The sequence below is a fragment of the Syzygium oleosum genome, unplaced genomic scaffold (genome assembly GCF_021117445.2).
Source record: "Syzygium oleosum isolate NSW1041296 unplaced genomic scaffold, Sole_v2.1 Sole_v2.43, whole genome shotgun sequence".
NCBI lineage: Eukaryota > Viridiplantae > Streptophyta > Magnoliopsida > Myrtales > Myrtaceae > Syzygium > Syzygium oleosum.
The window spans coordinates 1,936,924-1,942,923 of NW_026607527.1; positions in this window are offsets into that span (position 1 = coordinate 1,936,924).

Genomic DNA, 6,000 nt, shown 5'->3' on the forward strand with positions numbered 1-6,000 from the left:
AAGTTTATAGCTTGTCCATTTGCTAGGCAATATTGATTCAGGATTGATACCAAATTCTGACACTCTAGAATTGTACCATTCAAGAAGAATACCATAATGAACAGGTAGGGAGATAACGGATCTCCTTGCCTAATCCCTCTTAAAGGTTTGAAGTATTGGAGAGGCTCTCTATTAAACTTAACGCTTAATGAAACTGGTGCAGCACATTGCATAATCCATCCCACCCATTTCTCATCAAAGTTGATTAGGCATGCCTCCAAGAAATCCCACTCCACTCGGTCGTAAGCTTTATTCATATCTAACTTGAGAATTGCTTGAAATTTCTTTCTTCTCTTTCGAATTCTAATTTGATGCAACACCTCCTGGAATTATCTTGAATTTGCCTCCTGCCGACGAAAGCACTTTATTCTATTGCAACAAATTCTTGTAGAAGTGGTTTGAGTCTATTGGCTAGCACTTTTGAGATAATCTTGTAGCCAAAATTACATAAACCAATTGGGCAGTACTCATCTAGTCTCTCTAGATTCGAGACTTTCGGGATAAGGGAGATGTTTGTTTTGTTTAAAGCTGGTGGCAGGGATCCAGTGTTGAAGAAACTCCTCACCTCCTTTTGAATATCCTATTTAATCTCTTCCCAATGCTGCTGATAAAATAAACCACTAAGGCCATTAGGCCTTGGCGCTTTTGCTGTGTCGAGCTAGACAGTTGGATTCGTTACTTCTTCCAAGGTTGCCTCAGTCAACAAGAGGTGATTCATCTCTTCTGTTACCACCCGAGATACCTGATCTAGAACTGGGGAGAAAATTCGAGGGCCGATAGATTGGTATAGATCTCGAAAGAAAAGTATAGTATGTTTTTCAGCTGGCACTGCTCAAATAGCCATGTATTCTCTAAATTCTGCAACATAGAGATCATATTCCTCTGCCGCCTCTGAATGGTAGTTGCATGAAAAAAATTTGTGTTTCCATCTCCCTATTACAACCAATTGATTCTTGATCACAGCTCCCAATAGATCTCTTCTTGTCTCCATAAATAATCAATATCTTCTTGCAGGTTTTTTATTCTCACTTTGTCAAAGGACCCCATGGTATTATTTGTCAGCCATTGTAGTTCCTGTTTCAGCAAATTGATTTCCCTATGTCCATTCGCGATTTCTTCTTGCTCCATTTGGAAAGAGCAAAAGTTACGGCCTGCAACTTCCCAGCTAAATCCTTTTCAAAGTGAGTTGGAGAGTTCCAAGTTTCTTTCACCACCTTTCTACATTCATCACTCTCAAGCCAGAAAGCTTCAAACTTGAATTCCCTTTTTCATTTTACAGGGTTAACCCGAAGAGATAGAAGTATAGGACTGTGGTATGATCCTATTGCTGGGAGAGCATAAGCTTCTGCTTCAGCGAACATTAACCTCCATTCAATTGTACATACCACCTTGTCAAGCCGTTCTTTAATGTACTCGTCCCCTTCTCTATTATTGGCCCAAGTGAACGCACACCCCTTACTATACATGTCCATTAATGAACAAGTGTCTAGACAATCCCAATAAGCATTCATTCTATAGTTTTCAGCCAAGCACTTTCCAACTTTTTCCTAGTAAAACCGCACCTCGTTAAAGTCACCCAAAGACACCCAAGGCACGTTCACGGAGCTTATATTTCGCAATTCGTCCCAAAGTTGCAGCCTTTTTTGGTACACATAAGGAGCATGAACAAATGTAACTCTCATTTTCTTTCCACTAACCACTTCTTCACACCTCAAATTCACAAAGTCCTCAGATATTGAGTCTATTTCCAGTGAAATTCTTTCATCCCACATAATAGCCAAGCCTCCCGCTGTGCCCACAGGATTAACTACAAAACAACTCTGAAAATGGAGTCTTCTCTTTATTCTCTAAATAACTTTAGCCTGGTTATTCATTTCCATCAAAAAAACCACAGTGGGCCTAAAACGAGCCACTAAAGCTCTTATTCTTGGACTGTCAAGGGTGTGTCCAACCCTTGACAGTTCCAGCATAGGATATTCATGGTTCACTTGGTGGCTTATTAGGGCTAGCCACCAAAGCCCACATAGCAACTTCTTCAGTTGTACGAATAGGTGTTTCAAAAAGTTAAGTTTCATCCAGCCAAGCTGGGATTTTAGGTAGTGAATTGTAAAGACTCAACCTCTTTTGTTTTTTGGTAGAGGGAGTTGTTGGTTCCTTACAGCTCTTCTTTCTATTGCCTTCTGAACTTGTTCGGGCAGGCTGAGGATTCAAGCCCTTCTCATGAGTAGGGCCTGTGAGTAGAAGTGCTCTTTTACCAGAATTATACACTGTTATATCCTGCGTGTAGTAGGGATTTGTCCTCATGTGGTCTCCCTGTTGTATGTTGGGATTAATACCGGAAGAGATGGGCTAAACATCTTCCATGACCACATTTTTTCGTTGGTGCTTAGGAGTTTCAGGGATAATCTCTTCAGTTTCTTCTACCATATATTCCTTCTTATAGAAAACTTTCTAGAAGGGACCATGCTCTGGAGTTTCAGCTTTCAGCCAACATCCAAAACAACTTCCCAACTCTATCGTAAATTTTTCTTCATCATAGAGAATGTCTTTGTAGTAATTAGCTTAGTGTCCAATCTTCCCACACAAGTAACAAAAGAAAGGCAGCCTTTCGTATTAAAATCAAGCCAAACCTTCTTGTTTTGGTGTCACATCAATTGTCCAACTCTTAGTTCAACATCCATGTCCATTTCCACTCTCGCTTTCTCAATTCTTTGAGCTACATGGCCTCAAGCATCTATTTTTACTTCTAGTACCTTCCCCATCGAGCTGGCAATTTTCTTCACCATACCATCAGAATTCCATTCAAGAGGGAGTCAAAAAATTCTAACCCAAAAGGCACAGGTCTTGAACTCATAACAATGGAGAGGAGTATCTGGTTCCCAGGGTTTCAAGAGCAGTAAATGATTAGAAAAAGACCAAGGACCTCCTTCCAGCACTTGACTCTTTTCCCCTTCATTACGAAATGCAAAACTGAACTTGCCATTTTCCAGGGGTTTGACCTCCACATGCTTGTTCCTCCAAGCCTTCTTCATGGCCATTTGGAGTGCTTGGAAATTTATGCTGGGGTTTTAGAAAAGTTGCCCGACAAGGTAGACTCAACATTCCATGATTTTTTCCTCTGAACATTCCTCATCTAAAATATTCATTTCATTTTCGTACATTAACTTACCTAGTTTATTGCAGAGATGTGCCAAATGCTCAGCAGCACCTTCTTCCTTATCCATCATCAACATTCTTCGGTAGCTCGAAACCCTATTGAAAATGGGACACTGAGCCTGGAAGTATTTAGCGGTAGTAGAGGCCAGAAAGTCCAAATGCTAAAAAATCGCAGAAGGAGCCGAGGGATTCGTGGAAGGGCAACATGGATTGAGACAAAGCTGTGAGAATGGTAATGGATTTATAGGCAGATGAGTAAGGTTCAAACAGGTGTCAATGGTGGGTGACAAGGCTGAGAACCTGAGAGCCAAAGACACGCAGGTGCTTCAATGGTTGTGGGATAGGGAAGAAGCTGTGGAAGAGAACAAAGAGTTGAACCACAGATGATTACGCTTCAGACTAGTTTCAATATGCAGAGAGAACATGGGGAAACTTATTGAGGAGAGTAGAGAAAGCAGGAAATCGGGAAAAATCATGGTGGATGGTTGGGGCTTTTGGTAGGGTTTGGGTTAGGGTTTAAGGTATAGGAAGCCATAGCTACACAAAGTGGTAGAAAGGAGCTACACAAAACGGTAGAGTAACTGATACCTTTCTGCACGCTTACAAGTCGAAAAATCTAGCTACATGCATCTGGTCCCCTTTTCTTGCACTTGGTGTGCGGATGCATAGCCAAGGAGCTATCTCAATTTAATTGCTTCTCCATCTTGTAAAGTTTGGATCGTTTAGGTTCCTGGTTTGTATCACGCTTGGCAACAAAATTACCATGTAGGCTCCAACGAAGTGTTTGTCCCCTGTTGGTCGGAAGAAGTCGTATAATTGTTGCCGCCGAAGATGCCTCCGGAATTGGTTGATCATGGCCAGTGTCGCCATGCATATCCTTAAAGCAGCTCAGCCACCGCCACAATCGTCTCGTGTTAGGGTCAATAAGAGGAAACCCCCTAACCTGAGGGTAACATCAAGAAGAATATAAGCATGACCCCATTAGGTAGAGGCTAAGCCTACCCTTTGATCCTAAATTCATATGTTTCCGTGTAGTTTCCATTATTGATTTAAGTATTGAGGAGTCAATCCGAATAACAAATCTTGGTACTTAATCCAATGATATGTATGTGCAAGTCCGGAGGTTGAGTCCAAAGTTCAAGTCTCATTTGTGCATTAACAGGTAGGATTTTTAAGGTTGAGAATTTATGATGTTAAGTTTTTATGAGTCTTAGAGAGAATTTTCACCCAGAACAACATCTTATCGGTGTCGTGTGAGGTGAACAAAGCATAGAAGTTTTATGGGTAATTTAAGAGATGTATGCGACGACATTATCACCATTCAAACCAACTTTAATTTATAAAATTAAAAAGAGATCAAAAAATGTTTTTTAACGAGAATAATTTTGGACACCAAAGATATCAAGAAATTTGGTCCTGAGCATGATCTTAAAAGGCTTAAGGGGAAAACATGGGGAAGGGACTCCTCGGTATGGTGGAGGCTCGTCCTTATGTTCTCTCCGTATTCTCTCTCTTTAAGGAAGAAATAGATATAGAGGAAACTAGGAGCCTCTTGGGTGGTGAAGGTAGACATCACATCAATTTCGGTTGGCTATCTCCAGGTAGGCAAGTATAGTAGCCTTCTATGCCTGGGACGACAAGAAGGGAAGTCTCGGCTTCTTGCAAGTTCTGCTTATACAACAGTAACCTAACAGCCGACCTGTACCCCAGTTAAAAAGAGGCGAACAAAGCATAGAAGTTTTATGGGTAATTCAAGAGATGTATGCGACGGCATTATCATCATTCAAACCAACTTTGATTTATTAAATTAAAAAGAGATCAAAAAATGTTTTTTAACTAGAATAACTTTTGAAAACCAAAGATATCAAGAAATTAGAAGATTAACTTTTGGTTATCTTCTCTTCTAATTAATGCTTTCAAGACGAGTTAATGAGATGGGTTTTTTGATGTCAACAAGTGTCATGTGTTCCTATGGTTAATTACATTAATTGTGGCGTCGCAACTCAAAATGATCATAAAATATGCATGTTTAATTCTTTATGAGGAGTTCGATTTTCCACCTTCATGAGGGGTTAGGGGTGGGGACGTGTAGTTTCCGATGTGAGTTTCGACTCCCATGTCCTGTAAGAGGCAGGGCAAAAGTCTAAGAGTGAGCTGAGAGTTAGAGTAAAACAGACAAAAAAAAAATTCTCCTTGATGTTTGACCAAAAAAAAATCCTTCATGATGTATGACCAAAAACACATCCTCCATGATGATGTACGGTGGACATTTTGACAGGTGATAACATTATTGTTAAGCTGTTAACATCTCAATCTCATTGTATCGAATGAGCCTAATATTTTGCTATTTGGAATTTAACTGCAAATTAAGATTGGACAGTAATTAAAACTACCATTTTTTTTGTCAGAAAATGAAATATATCATTCACTAAGAAAGGATAGTAGGGCCCGATAGATGGGCATCAGTACATAAAAGGTCCCAAAGTGCTTGGGGAGGGGAAAAGACCCAATTCAGAGGTAGGTAGTTTCTCTCGTGGGCTTTGGTAACCCAGTCCGCTACAAAGTTGGCCTCTTTAGAACAATGAATAACCTGGATACTAGAGAAGGATAGTAACAGATCTTTGCATTTCAAGATATGCGCGTGAGCTTTCCAACTAAGCGGATCTGGACTCTCTAAAGCATTGACTAAGTCCAAACTATCAGACTCAAGTACAAGGAGTCGTGTCTTTTGGGAAAGAAGTGAGTTAGGGCTTCTAACAGAGCGAGGGACTCGGCCATCAGCGCAGACGATGTTGCCACCATATG